The sequence below is a fragment of the Gossypium hirsutum genome, chromosome A08 (genome assembly GCF_007990345.1).
Source record: "Gossypium hirsutum isolate 1008001.06 chromosome A08, Gossypium_hirsutum_v2.1, whole genome shotgun sequence".
Taxonomy (NCBI): domain Eukaryota; kingdom Viridiplantae; phylum Streptophyta; class Magnoliopsida; order Malvales; family Malvaceae; genus Gossypium; species Gossypium hirsutum.
The window spans coordinates 71,940,263-71,957,239 of record NC_053431.1 but is presented as its reverse complement, the minus strand read 5'-3'; positions in this window follow the sequence as shown (position 1 = coordinate 71,957,239).

Genomic DNA, 16,977 nt, shown 5'->3' with positions numbered 1-16,977 from the left:
AAAAATGATTCAAATATGACTTTGAAGAAGTGATTTTACAATAAAACAACGAAAAATGGTGAAGCTTGAAGAGAAATGAGTGAGAAATGATAAAGAAGAAAAATGTAAGCTTTCATCGGGTTTCTTTTATCTTTTTATTATTTAAAAATACAACAACGGTAAAAAATTAATAATGTGTTCGAAATTATTTTTTACAAATATGAAGGGTTTGAAAAGTCGAAACATAGTCTCATCACCACTCTCACATATAATTTAACATTTGATGATAATTATGCATCAATTGGTTAAAATACTCTTGGCGGTAAGATTACCATTTTCACCTTCAACTCATAGTTATATCCGATTGAGTTCAAAAATTTAATAAATTCGAACTTTTGTATCAAAGCATTCAAGAATGAAAAAGTATCATACAATAAACTAGAGATTTTTGGAGGTGTTACACATTTATTGTTAACATTTGGCATCTTTACTTGAATATTAGTTGGTATATTTCATTAGGCATGAATTTGGTTGAACTTTTTATGCAATTAGGAGCTACTTTGTATTGTCCTTAGAATTTTGCATAAAATGCTCTTTTCAAATGGATTTCAAGTATGCTTCTTTGTCATATCATTTGCCTTTGTAGGGGATAAACCCGATTAAACAACGAACAAAGTGAAGAAAATAAGAATCAAAGAGATCGAGCACTCAAATTTTTCGTGAAAAAACTCCGTAAAAGAGGATAAAAAACCATAGGTAAAAGGAGATTTCACTATAATAAAGGAGAGTACAAAAGATGGAGAGAATTAAAAGAAAACCCGAAACCCAACAAGAAAAACCCTTCGGAAAAGAGAACAAAATTCTCTCAATAAATTTTTTTTTTATTGTGTAAAACCTAGAGTAACTAAGTCCTATTTATAGGTTAAATTTGTAGCATATATGATTACAACAACTCTAGGTTAATTAGAGTTTAACTGGGAAGCTAAAAACAAAGTTTAACTAGGAGAAGAAAAGCTAAAGTAAATGGTCAAAATAAGAGGCATTCTCCCACAAATCTCCACCTTGACTCGTATTTAGACCAACTCCCTTGTCGAGCCCTGCTATGGGCTTAATTGATTTTTCGTCGGATAGTCCAAACAAAGCCCAGACTTTGAAATTGGAAGGCTCTTTGTCAACATGTTAGTTGAATTGTGTTCTGTGCCAATTTTAAGAATCTATATATCTCTTTGATTGATCACCTCTCAAACAAAATGATAGCGAATGTCTATGTGCTTCGTTCTCTCATGATGCATTTTATCTTTGGTGAGATGTATGACACTTTGGCTATCACAATATATGACAATTTGCCCCATTTTCACTTACCAGTCCACTGAACAGGCCCTTTAACCAAATTACTTCTATTACTACTTTTGTAATTGCCATGTATTCTACTTCAGTGGTTGACAAAGCCATTGTAGCTTAAAGTGTCGCTTTCCAATTAATGACACAATTCCCAAAAGTAAATAGGTAACATGTGAGAGACCTTCTTCGATCTAAGTCTCTTGCATAATCAGAATCAACATACCCGACTAGACCTTTTTGAGTTATTCGAAACTTTAAGCATATGTTAAAAGTACCTTGTAAATATTTGAAAATCCATTTAATTGCATAGCAGTGTAACTTACCAAGATTTTCTATGTATCGACCAATAACACTAATATCATGTGAAATATTGGGACAAGTGCATACCATTTAATACATCAAGGTTCCAACTACGCTTGAATAAGGTACTTTTGACATGTACCTTTCTCTTTTTCATTATGTGGGGAATCTAAAATTGAGAGTTTAAAGTGTGTAGCTAAAGGAGTACTTACCAGTTTTGTATCTTACATCTCAAATCACTCAAGGATCTTCTTGATGTACCTTTATTGTGATAAAAACAATTTCCTGTAATGTCTATCTCTCAAAATTTTCATTCCCAAAATTTTCTTTGCTACACCTAAATCCTTCATCTCAAACTTAGAGTTAAGCATGGTTTAAGATGACCTATTTCAAATGGATTCTTAAGCGCAATTAACATATTATCAACATAAAGAAGCAAATATATAAAAGAACCAGCATCAATATATTATAGATAAACATAATTTTCATACTTACTTTGAGGAAAACCAATACTCAACATGAGGGAGTCAAACTTTTTATACCACTACCAATGAGATTGTTACAAACCGTACAAAGACTTTTGTAAAAGACAAACATAATCTTCTTTACTTTCAAATTTGAAGCCTTCTGATTGTTGCATTTAGATGTCCTCCTCAAGGCTGTAAAGGAAAGTAGTATTTACATCTAACTGCTCTAAATCAAGATTATCTTATGCAACAAGGGCCAAAAGCAACTGAATGGACATATGTTTCACAATGGGAGAGAAAACATCATGAAAATCAACTCCCTCCACTTAACTTAGCCCTTGGCAACCAGTATTGCCTTGTACTTAGTATCGTTAGGAACTGAACCTTCCTTCTTTTTAAACACCCATTTGCAACCAACGATTCTTTTACTGATGGATGGTTTAACTAGCCTCCAAGTCTCATTCTTTTGAAGTGATTCCATCTCTTCTTCCATTGCAATAAGCCTTTTGCTAGAATCGGATGCTTGAACTGCCTCATAATAACACGAAGGATCGGTTGAATCAATGCTCTTAGCAGCACTTAGAGCATAAACTACTAGGTTTCATTCATAATATTTCTGTGGTGGTTGTATTTCTCGCATTTTCCTGTCGAGCCATATTAATAATTAGTTAAGTGAGATTGTGGGGTATCTGAGGGTTGGATAAAACCCCAAACAGATCTAAAACAACTTCAAACTTGTAAGAATAAGAATTTTTTCACGTTGTCGCGATGTCATGAGACTCCTCGTTGAGACGCAAACTCTGTTTGTCGCGTTGTTGCGATGTTGGGCATTTTCTTATCATGATGTCGCCCCTTGTTTTGGTTTTGAACTCCACCTTGCTCGAGACACTTTGATTTGTTGTGTCTTTAAAAGTAAAAGTCCTCTTTTCTTATCGAAACATGGTAGATTCATTGAACACAACATCTCCACTAACAATTATTTTGTTAGATTCTGAACACCACAACTTAAAACCTTTTGTACTAGTAGAGTATCCTAGAAGGTGTATTTAATGGCCCTTAGTTCGAGTTTTCCCTGGCTAACTTTAGCATAAACAGGACAACTGAAAATTCTAAAGTTAGAATAATTGGGAGGATTACCTGACCATATCTCCTCTGGAATTTTACCATTCAATGCTCGATGAGGAGATCAATTTACCAAATAACTTGCCAACTTTATGACTTCTACCAAAAATTCCTTCCTTAAGCCTGCATTAGAAAGTATGCATCGAGCCTTTTCCAGCAAGGTTCTATTTATTCTTTCTACAGATTGAGCCTTTTCCAGTAAGGTTCTATTTATTCTTTCTACAGCTCCATTCTATTGAAAAGTTCCAACAACGGCTCGATGTCTTTCAATTCCTTCCTATTTGTAGAAATCATTGATTTAAAGAACTCAAGACCATTATCCATTCTCAACCACCTCATGGACTTTTCGGTTTGTTCTTCTAATAGTGTCTTTTACTGTTTGAAGATTCCAAAGACTTCACTTTTCTGTTTCAAAGAATAAACCCTAACTTTTCTGGAGTGATCATTAGTAAAAGTTAGGAAATATTTATTACCTCCTTTTAAGATGCTAGAAGATAGACCCATAAATCAGAATTACCATTATCAATCCTCAACCGCTTCACGGACTTTTTAATTTGTTCTTCTAATGATATATTCCACTGTTTGAAGATTCCGAAGACTTCACTTTTCTGTTTAAAAAAAAACCCAAACATTTTTCTGGAGTGATCATTAATAAAAGTTAGGAAATATTTATTACCGCATTTTGAGATGTCAGAAGATGGACTCCATAAATTGAAATGAATGTAATCTAGATTCCCTTTTGTTCTATGCACTGCTAAATCGAAACTAACTCGGATTTGTTTCTCAAAAATACAATGCTCGCAGAATCCTAACTTACCAACTCCAGCTCGTGTCTCAGGCCGTGTAACAATTGAATTAGGGACACATGACTGTGTCCCAGCCCGTGTCCGTGCCTGTGTAACTCTCTAAGTTGGGTCACATAACAAAGCCACACGCCAGTGTGCCAGGCTATGTAACTGCCTAACTTGTAACCTTTAAAAACTACAGGGGACACACGGTCGTGTCGTATGGCCGTGTGTCACATACAACTAAGACACACGCCTATGTCTAAGGCTGTGTGGACATGAAATTGGCCAAAATCAAGCCATTTCCATCACTCATTTCAACCATGTACCTACAAGCCAGTGCACCCTTGACCAAGGCATCAAAACATGCCAAAACATGCACAAAATGACCAATTCAACCAATATACCATATAGGCACCTCAACCAAAATCAAAATAATATATCTAGACATAAGCATATTTGATCACTTTGCTATCATTTCAAAACATACCATACTTGAACTGTAACACCCCAAACTCAGCCTGAAAGTTTGGCTCGAATCTAGCGTGTCACATTGAAGTGTTTTTCGAAAACCATGTTTCCATTAAAAACCCTTCTTAATAATTAAAAACTTATACCCTTTTTAAACCTTGTTAGAAAACCTCAGCTGAATAACATTCTTAACAACTTTGTAAAAATCCTGGCAGTTGCGGAAGCTTAATGTAAAAATAATTGCGGTTACGTGATGTTTTGAACAACAGTAGTTGCTTTGGAAAACCGTGTTCTAATACTAGAAATTATAAGAATAATAAATAAAATTCCAAATTTGAAATCCAAAAAACTGCAACTGCTTTACTACAACCCACATAAAACATTTAAAAGTAATAATCAAAATTGTAACATAAACAGTGTGTGGCTTCCTCCGAGCCCCTCGCAGCTTCGATCCGTCTAAGGCTGGAAATTACCTGAAAAGTTAATAAAGGGGGTGAGTTTACGAAAACTCAGTGTGAAATCCCCTACTATAAAAGGAACAGTCAGTCATATAAAAGAATTAAAAGTCTGGCCCCAGCCTTACTTACAATTTCAATACCAATTGGGCCTTAGCCCATTATAACAGACAGTACCAGATGGGCTTTAACCCATTACAGAATAAGAAACATTATCAGAACTAGAATCAGAATCAGAATCAGAATCAGAATCAGAATTAGGTGACAGAATCAGAATCAGAATCAGAATCAGTATCAGGTAACAGAATCAAAATCAGAATCAGTATCAAGTAACAGAATCTAAAATCAGAATGTGAATACAATCCCAACCCAATCCAGCCTATAACCAACCGCTACACTCCACCCGTACCAGCCCTACACTCCATGTGGGGAATAGCTCAACCCACCCAGCCCTACACTCCACAGTTGCAGCATAGCTGCTTAGTTATCAGATATTGTGATAGAGTCACCAGATATAGATATTGTGGCAGAGCCACCAGAACAGATATTTGTGGCATAGCCACCAGAAACAGATAATGTAGCAAAGCCACTTAACAGAATATGTGGCACAAAGCCATCGATAACTGCATTAAGTTAGGCACATAGCCATCAACTAGAGTAAGATAATCGGCACACAGCCCTAGGTAAATGTGATCGACACAGAGTCGTCAATAACCATATATTGGCACATAGCCTTAGGCAAATACGTTTGGCACACAGCCATAATCAGGTTGGCGCAGAGCCATATGTAGGTTGACACGAAGCCATAATCAGAAGGCTTTAAGCCATCGGTAGCTGTATCATGTTAGGCACATAGCCATCGGCGACGGTAATATAGTCGGCACACAGCCTCGGGTAAATATGACCGGCACTCAGCCATTGATCTGTCCACAGTCGTCTTGGGCGACCCGTGCGACCTTATCAAATCAGTACGAATATACGGCTCTTAAGCCTTTGGTGGATCCACAGTCGTCAAGCAACCATGCGATCCTAACAGATCAGATCTTCCTCCGTACAAAATCCCAACCCATGCAACATGTCATGTATGCAGAATGTCATGCCCATATTTGAATCAAACAATCACAGTCAAGTCATTCATATACCAACATATATTCACAATCAAATTCGTCAACCACACAGTCCAAGTTAGTAACTTGGCCATAAGGGCAAAACAGTCATTTAACACCTTAGGGGCAAAATGGTAATTTTACCATACAAGGTATCTCTGTAATTCCACCCTACAGGGGTATTTTAGTAATTCTACCCTACAGGGGTATTTCGGTAATTCTACCCTACAGGGGTATCGCGATAATTCTACCCTACAGAGGTATTTCGGTAATTCTACCCTACAGGGGTATTTCGGTAATTCTACCCTACAGGGGTATTCCGGTAATTCTCCCTACAGGGGTATTGCGATAATTCTACCCTACAGGGGTATTGCGGTAATTCTACCCTATAGGGGTATTTCGGTAATTCTACCCTACAGGGGTATTTTAGTATTTCTACCCTACAAGGGTATTTTGGTAATTTTTTAAATCGAGGATAAAACGGTAATTCTGTAAATCAAGGGTACTTTGGTAATTTTACAAGTTGAGGGTATTTCAATAATTTTACAGGTCGAAGGTATTTCAATAATTTCACAAATCAGGGATATTTTGGTAATTTTACAAACTAGGGGTATTTTGATAATTTTACAAACTAGGGGTATTTTGGTAATTTTACAAACTAGGAGTATTTTGGTGATTTTATAAACAAAGGGTATTTTAGTAATTTTACAAACCAGGGGTATTTTGGTAATTTTGTAAACCAAGGGTATTTTGGTAATTTTACAAACCAGGGGTATTTTGGTGATTTTATAAACCAAGGATATTCTAGTAATTTTACAAACCAGGGGTATTTTGTTAATTTGGTAAACTAAAGTATTCTAAACAGGGATAACAATACGAATGGGCCTAAAGCCCTTTCAGGCCCAAATGGGCCCACACACTCGTGTGGCCCTTTTAGCCCAAATCTAGCCACAGATATGAGATTCACCTAGCCTAGTCCAATATTTACTACACAATCAAACAACTTATCCAATTGGGCCCGTAGGCCCATTGGGCCCATATGGCTCCTTTCAGCCCATCGCGGCCCGAAGTAGCCATCCTACAGCTAGAGTAGTGAGAAATACACACCTGATTGGAGACTGGAGTTAATCCACGCTCTGAGCACTCTTAGCCGACGCCCAACCCAAACGAGCACGCCATAAAGCGAAAGGGATCAGCCAAGAAAGGTACCTTACTCTCCCCATGGTTCTCTCTATTTAAAGCCAGCTTCGCATCCACTCTTATGTTAGCTTCTCGATGTGGGATCCCTCCATCATCAGAGTTTAAATTCAACACCAACTCTTGCCGCCCCCTGTTAGCAAAATAAATGCTCTTTGCTTGCCATGGGATTCAAACCCATGCCTCCCTTAAATGCTCCACACGCTACTTGCCACTAAGCCACAAGGCTTTTTGTGTCACAATTTCTCCAACAATATTCTTAAGGCCTACCTACTACACCCAGGGTTGATTCACCTTAAACCAAAATTTTTGCTAGAGTCCAGGTTTGAACCCAGGACTTCTCCAACACTTCTCAGCACACTTAACCACTAAAACAAGCCTTCATTAACGAAATTTTCACGCACAACAGAATATTATAAGCTGCCTTCAACCGCTCCCATGCTCAAGGCCCAAAACTTCTAAGCCCAAATTCAGGGTGTTACATGAACCCTACCATGTCAATATAAACTTACCATTTGGACCATTACTCAAATGCATCAAAATCACATAAGTGACGCAAACCAACCATTTCCAAATGGTACCAAACAACCAACATATATATACATACTAAAATCAACACTTAGCATTCAACTCAAACTGTAAACATAAGTCCACCTATATATGCCATTATAACTTTGGCCAAAACATCAAAAACTACTGATTTATTTGCTAGATAGTGTGATAGGTCTCCGACAAGCTTCTAAATTGATCGAGCTTCCGATAATCTATAAAACATAGGAAAGAAAATTACGTAAGCATATAATTCTTAGTAAGTTCGTAAATCATGAATATAGCTTACCATGTTAATGCATAACCTTATAATTTAAACATGATTTAATTCAACATAAGCTTGGCATAAGCCTAAGCATTATCAACAACCCATGTTAGTATTTTAACACATAACTCAATAGAATTAGCACATGGTTAGGTAGATTACATGAACATAGTGCCGTTGAATTCATACTTTCCATAAACATAAATATGCATACACTGATCATTATGATTTCATACCCTTCCTTAAGTTCATAACATAGTTGATTGGAACACTTACCGTTCCTTCCCTTTACATGCCTGTTGAACCACTTAGAATAATATCGGATATGCAGGAAAGCTCACACAAAGTGTGTTAAACATATGGTCGAAACCATTCCTTTTTCTTTTCCTATATATCGTTGCTCACTCGAGCCATAAAATGGGTTTGCTCACACAAGATGATGGTTGGAATGTAAGCTACACGATGTCGCTCACACAAGTTGATGAGCATTCGCAACAAATATAAGACCTCAGTCATCGGTAGGACATTCAAGACCAACACTCGAAACATGGTAACCCTAATGACATGTCATTTGTCTCCTATATATTTCTAAGGTTCAAATGGGGTTCGATAGTTGTCGTAACAACGTTGGATTTCCATAATTGTTTACATGATAAATAGCACAATGATATATGAATCAAAATAACATTAAATCATTATTTAAGCATACGAACTTACCTCGATAATAAAGATGTCAAAACAAGACCAACTAATCCTAGCCTTTAGCTTTTCCTCGATCTAGATCTGTACGAGGTTTATCTTGATCTAAATAAGAAAATTTGTTCATTTAATACTCATACTATTCAATTTAGTACAAAATGCATACTTTTGTAAAATTACACTGTTACCCTTAATATTTTAACTTCTTTACAATTTAGTTCTTAAGCTCATAAATTGAAATTTATGCAATTTCATCCATATTTCATGCTATCCGAATTACTTAGGGACTCATATCAACCCATACAAACCATCATTTCACAATTTTATTATAATATTTTACTAGTTTTACAAATAAGTCCCTAAATGATAATTTCATCAAATATTACTTTACAAAACTTGTTTATTTAACAACAAGGACTCATAATCTTTCATTAAATTTCAAGAATCATGCAAACATATTCATAGCAAAACCTTAAACCTTTAACAGTTTTGCAAATTAGTCCCTAGGCTAGTTAGATTAAGTTACAACGATCCTGAAAATATAAAAAACGAATTCAAAACACATACCATGCAAGAAAAAATGCAATGGCCGAACCTTAGCTATCTTCCCTTTGAATGTTCCATTGAAGAAGAAACAATTTGGATAAGATAATATCTTTTTCTTATTTAATTTTATCTTTATTTACCTTTTTACATTCTTAACCTTTAAAAACATTCATAATTTCAACAAAACCAATCCATTAATATCCACTAACTATATAAATAGTCCATTTACCATATAAGTCCTCTCTTTTTTTGAGTTTCATAGCCATTTGATACCTTTAGCTACTAGAACACTACTTTTGCACCTTTTTCGATTTAGTCCTTTTTACTTAATTAAGCATGTAAATGTCAAAATTTATTCACGAAATTTTAGTACGACTCTCTTAAAATACTGTAGACATTAAAATAATAATAAAATAAATATTTACTTATCAGATTTTTGGTCTTGAAATCATTGTTCTGATTTCACTTAAAACGGGTTGTTACACATGTATTTCCAGTCTCACTCCATCAAGAGGCCTAAGATATTGCTCCCATTATGTAGGAGGGATAAATCTTATCTTGATCAACCATATCCCACTACATGGATTGTGGTCTATCCAACACCATTCTTTATAGTACAACCTATTACGGTAGACATTTGACTGTATCAAAGTATACGCCTCACGATGTTAGGAAAATGATGGTATCAAGTCTGAGTATCATATACATATTTATCACTTTGAGTAATATTGAGACTATTACATAATACTCTAAGAAACACACTCATAGTGGGTCAGTCCAATATGTTTTTCTCTAACTCATACTCATGTATTAATTTTGACATCCCTATGTCAATGAAAACTTTTTGTCATCAATCAACTACACATTGGTCTCAATGCATTATTGTTGTCCAAGCCCACAATAATACTTGACTAAAGACCTCTTAAGAATAATCATATTTTCTTAGGACTTTATTACAATGATTTTTATGCATATACATAGAAAAAGAAACTAAAATAATAATGGCAATGCCTTATATTATTAAACAAGGTAAAACAAGTATATAATTACAATCATCTCATGATTGGTCTTTGGGCATACTATAGCATCTAGTTTATTCCATAACGCAAACCTTATTTTCTCCATAAAAACTTCCTGTAACACATTAATCGTGAGGCATAATTGAATAGTGGATAGAGACTTTTCATTGAGCTCTTCCCATTCTAGCTAATCCATATTAACAGGCATCTTCCCTTTAACAACCTTTTTTCATACCATTCTGAACTAATATTGCCATCATCTGAACTTACCACAAATTGAAATTTGAAATTTCATTGAACTTATTTGTAAGACCCCTTAAACGAGTCTGGAAGTTATGGCATTTCAAGTGAATGGATTCCCAGTGTATCGACGAACTAGTGTCCACCAAGAGTTGTGTGAGCAGGATGTTCACATGTAACAGCACGCCAAAAGTAATGGTAAGGGGGTTCACCAGTTTCTCTGTGAGGTAGGTTCGCTAGTTTATGTGGCGAATTGGTGTTCGCCAGTCTGTCTGGAAAACTAGTGTTCGCCAGTTAAAGTTGTGAACTTGTGTTCGACTATCAAAGATATAGTCAGACTCAAATGAGGAAAAAGGTGATTTAGTGTGTTTAGGAATAATTTACGTGCAAGTAACAACTTTCCTAAGTCAATTAGGGTATTCTAAGATTTCCAGGACCCTTAGGTCTATAAATAAGACCATTAAATTCAGTGAATTCTTCACTGAATATTTTGTCATCAAATCTAGATTCTTAGTTCAGTACGTAGCTATTAGGGTAAGTCTATGTCTTGTTGAGTGTGATTGTCGAGGTCCACATTGCATGAATTTTGTATGTTTTGTTCTGTATAAGTAATATATGTGTGTATTGTTGCAAACCAACCAGACTATCTACCAGCAAGGATAATGGAAAAGCTAAACTTGTCTAAGTTCTCCATTTTCCAGTGAATGACTCGACTCTATTATGAGTATGTTCTTTACTAATCATTTAAAAATGTGAGTAGTATGGAATTATTTGGAGTACGATAATTGTTATGATTTTTAGTTTAACTGAATATGTTTTCAAAACAAGTTCAAAGGTAACTTAAAAGCTCTGTTTTAAACTATGATACTTTGTTTTCAACTATGATTTGAAAATATGATTTTAGCATAGTTTGTGCGAACTCCTATGTGACCTAAGGTTTTCAAAGAATGTTTTAAGAATGGTTTCACAAGCTGTGTATCAGCGAAGCTCCCCATACGAGCTTAAGTAATAGTGTTCATCAATGAGCCGAAATCTATGCGAGCTAGGTTGGATTATGTCCATCCAAACAAAGTGGCGAACCAGTCTTGCGACCTAAGAAAGACTCTATTTTAAGAAAATATTTTTTGAAAAAGTACAAACTAGTTTTGAAATTTAAAGGTAAACCAGACTCTGGTTTTTAAAGGCTTTGTTTAACAAAAAAAGCGTGCAATTTTAATGTAAACCTTACCAAGGAAATTTTAAGAAAAATTAATGAGTTTTCAAACTGGTTTTGAAAAGTTATATTTCTTGACAAAAGGGCTAACTGGGTCTCGTAACCTCACCTGTGAACCCAGCACAGAAAACAAAAGTCTACTACTGCTTTCAAATACTATTTTAAGACATTCTGAGAATTCTGATTATTCACTGAGTTCTCAATAAACTTAGCCACTCCCCTCTTGCTCCTTCTTGAGTAAGTTGGTCACGGATGGCATAGGAGAGGCCGATGATTGACCAAGGATATTCCTAGCAGATAACAACAAACTTGGGTTAACGACGATGGGATTTTTGTTATGCGTCTTAGATATGTTTATGATTTTGTGACTCTGACAATGTTATTTAAAGAATGGTTATGTTATTCTGTTTAGCTTTCTAGCTTATTGCAAACCATGTTTGAAGTACTTAATAATTCATAAATAAAATTGATGTTATTCATGCATGAGAGTATTGTGTTTGTATACGTCTAAGTTAGATTTATAATTTAAGATTATTGCGTACTCTATATGTTGTGTGCTATAATTACATGTGAAACACTATAATAATTGTTATATTTACATGTACGCCACCACCCCAGTAAACCCAATGATGCATGGATCCCATGTAAGTATTACGACCCTTAATCACATTGTACCCCTGTTTTTATGTGAATGCTACTTAAATGTGATAAACTCCTGCATACACGTTTACTTACTTTGTGAAGGCTGGTACTTGGTAAAACTAGGATGTATGAGCCTTTAAAATGTTTAGCGAGCTGTAACGCCTTAAAAATCAATTCCTTACCATGCGAACTGTTGGATTTTTCAAACACACGATTTCGTACAAACATATGTTATTGTGCGAACCATGTCTGAATGCTTTGTGTGGTGATTAAGTGTAGTGTGAATCTATTGAAATAACTACATGTTCGAAAGGATTGTTTTGCATTGTAACACCCCACATTCGAGTCCTACATCGGGACAGGATACGAGGTGTTACCTCACTTAAACACATGCATTCCAATGTTTTCGAATCATTAAGACTTGATCAAACTTAAAACTTTTTCAAACATTGTTTAAATTCCTTAACATGGGCCTACGAGGCCTTAAAATTCCATTCGAAACCATTTGGGACCAGTTCGGGTCCTTAACCAACTTTAGAAAATTAACCCTTAAAAACAGGGCACACGCCTGTGTGGAAAGGTAACACGCCCGTGCTGGTAGCCCTTGTGGCACACACGGCCTAAGCATCTAGGGACACGCCAGTGTCCCATACCTGTGTGAATTTAATTCCAAATTCAAACCTACAGGAGTTTTCACACGACCTGACACACGCCCGTGTCTATGTCCCATGTCCCTCACACGGCCATGACACGCCCATATCCTAGCCCATGTCTAAAAACCATGACATTATATTTCTGACGTCAGCTCCAATAAGGGCACACAACCAAGGCACACACTCGTGGCCAGAGGTCGTGTCCTCCACACGGCTGAGACACACGGCCTTGTCTCTGCCAGTGTGTTTACTACCATGCATATTGACTTGTAATGTTTACGTGTAGGGGACTAATGACTGGACAACATGCCCATGGGGTTGGCCGTGTGTCTCACACGGCCTAGACATATGCCTGTGTGTCTACATGTGTGAACAATATAAGGTTATCTACCTAGCCCTTTCCACCCTGAGACACAATTTAACACCAACCAACACATCAAAATCTAAATTAATATGATTTAACAACCAAACAACATAGCCAAGGCCTAAATACAATTCATATACTCAACCATACCAACAATTCCACATTCATGAAAGACTACTTTGCATTCATATAATAACTTTCAATGTTAGCCATTTTTCATGGCCTTATACAAAATGAGTCAAATATTGAAGCAAGCCAACACATTTGGCCCCAAAACAATGTGACACTAAAACGAAATCAAAGAGTCCTATGCATGCCGTAATCAAAATTTAAGAACTAATTATACCAAGTGCTTCAAATGATAGTGTGATCGATACCTCGAACGTCCATTGATCCACGAGCTAATTAGGCGGCACTATAAGAAAATGGAAAGAAACAGGGTAAGCATAAAGCTTAGTAAGTTGCATGAAAATAAATATAACAACTTTACCCTTCATCATTATGCTCATAAAACAAAAGTAGGCATAAGCACAACTTACTCATCACTGTCCAATACAATGCACATAGTATATATTGAGCTCACATCACAAATATTTCAAGTAGGTACCTGCACCACTCACAACATGGTTATACCTTTCTCGTTTAACTTAAACTGTAACTTTCACTGTTGAACCATTTAGAATGCTATCGGATATTCATTAAGCCTCAAACATAAGGTGTAATGCCGAAGGCATATCCCAGACATGGTCTTACACTGGCTTATCCATCAAGTCGATGGCATGTCCCAGACATGGTCTTACACTGACTATCGAAATCAAGGCCGACGCCATGTCCCATACATGGTCTTACACTGGCTTATCCATCAAGTCGATGCCATGTCCCAGACATGGTCTTACACTGACTATCGAAATCGAGGCCGACGCCATGTCCCAGACATGGTCTTACACTGGCTCCCACATCTCTGTGCCGATGCCATGTCCCAGACATGTCTTATACTAGCACACAAATGACCTAAATGTCATGGCACAAATATCCGATTTGTTCCTAAGGTTCACCCGAGAGTTCTATTATCTCAATTATCATCATGTATTTTCATTAACACAATTAAACGATTTATGCTATATCAATTCAAACATATATAATAACAATGTAGTTGTATTATTTACATACAACTTACCTCGGATTACAAATGTAGACGACTAGCTCGGCTTAGTCCACTTGCCTCGCTTTTCCCCGGTCTAGGCCCGAATCTTGTAATTATTGATCTAAAGTGATAGAAATTTATTTATCTCATCACCAATTTACTCTAGACACTCTAAAATTCATAATTGGGCAAAATGGCCGTTTTGCCCTTAGGCTTTCACAAAATGACCATTTTACCCCTAGGTCCAAAAATTGATTTTTATCATATTTTCTCACTAACCAAGCCTAGCCGGTCACTTTATATACTAAAAGCAGCCCACAATTCTCATTATTTCACACATTTATCACCTATTTTACAACTTATGCAAAATGGTCCTTAGTTAGTGTTTTCATGGAAACTACTTCACAAAAGTTGTTTATTACACTACCATAACTCATTTTCTTCCATAAAATTTCAGAAAACAACATGAACACACTCATGATAAAATCCTAGACTTTCAACCATTTTGCAAAATAGTCCCCTCATTTGAAAGCTCATGTTACAATGGTTCTAAAAGTACAAAAATCATCAAGAAAAACCATCAAGATCACTTCCTTGTAGAGAGATTAAGTGGCTGAAATTTTCATGCTTTAAAACCCTCCTATGGCTGATACTTTCGGTCAAGAAAAAGATGGGAGAAGGGATGATACCATCCTATGTTTATTTTATTTTCTTTTCAGTCAAATAAGTCACCAACTTCACCTAAAATTTGACTAAGTTAAAATCCTTGTCTCATGGCTGGCCAAGCACTATTTTAGGGCCTAATTTCACTTTAAAGACCCCCAATTTATGATACATGGGAATTTAACTCCCTTAGCTATCAAATTAAAACTTTTGAACTTTATGCGATTTAGTCCTTTTTCGCGATTAAGCTCAGAAACGCTAAAAGTAATTCACCAAAATTTTCATGCATCTTTATAAACATGCCATCACACATAAAATAATATTAAAAATAATTTCTTCGACCTCAGGTTAGTGGTTCCGAAACCACTATTCCGGCTAGGCCCAAAATCGGACTGTTACAATTCTCCTCCTTTAGGGATTTTCGTCCCCGAAAATCTTTCCAATGAATAGGTTCGGGTATTGGTCTCTCATAGTCTCTTCGGGTTCCCATGTGGCTTCTTCGACCCCATGTCTATGCCATAATACCTTAACCAGTGCTATGCTCTTATTCTTCAATTGCTTAATCTCCCAAGCCAAAATCTTAACTAGCTCTTTGCCATAAGTCATATCCGGCTGTATCTCAACCTCAGTTGGCGTGATCACATGTAAAGGATCCGATCTTTATTAACGTAAAATGGACACATGAAACACATCGTGAATCTTTTCCAATTCTGAGGGCAAAGCCAAACGGTAGGCAACGGGCCCTACTCTCTCGGTAGTCTCATAAGGTCTAATAAACCGTGGACTTAGCTTGCCTTTTCTACCGAATCTAAGAACTTTCTTCTACGGGGATACTTTAAAAAACACTTTATCCCCGACTTGAAAATCGATCTCTTTCTATTTCAAATCCGCGTTACGCGGTCTTTATACAATCGCGAATCACCTTAACCTTTCCTTCAGTTTCTCTAACAAAGTCAACCCCGTGAATCTTATTCTCTATCAGCTCGGTCCAATATAAAGGCGTTTGGCACTTACGCCCATACAAAGCCTTATAAGGCGCCGTTTTAAAATTGGACTGATAACTATTGTTGTAGGTGAATTCGACCAGCGATAGATACCTCTCCTAACTGCCTTGAAACTCAAGAACACAACACTGTAACATGTCCTCTAATATCTGAATTACTCTCTTTAACTAACCGTTGGTTTGAGGATGAAAAGTTGTGCTAAAATTTAGTTTCGTTCCCAATGCCTCTTGCAACTTCCTCCAAAACCGCGAGGTAAACCTCGGATCTCTATCCGAAATAATCGACAAGGGCATTCCATGAAGTCTTACAATGTCAGAAACATAAAGATCGACCAATTTCTCAAGGGAATAGTCAGTACACACTGGTATAAAATGTGCCGACTTAGTAAGTCTATCAACAACGACCCACACTGAATCCTTTTTCCTTGGTGTCAAAGGCAATCTTGACACAAAATCCATGGTTACTCGGTCCCATTTCAACTCGGGAACCAACACAGGCTGAAGCAAACCCGAGGGTACTTGGTGTTCAACCTTCACTTGTTGACAAACTAGACATTTAGAAACAAATTCAGAAAAGTCTCTTTTCATACCTAGCCACTAATACATTTTCTTTAGGTCATTGTACATTTTTACGCTACCCGGATGGATAAACAAGCAACCACTATGTGCCTCTTGTAAAATCTTCTGAATGAGCTCATTATCCTTGGGTACACAAACCCTATCTTGGAACATCAAACAACCATCGGTATTAATC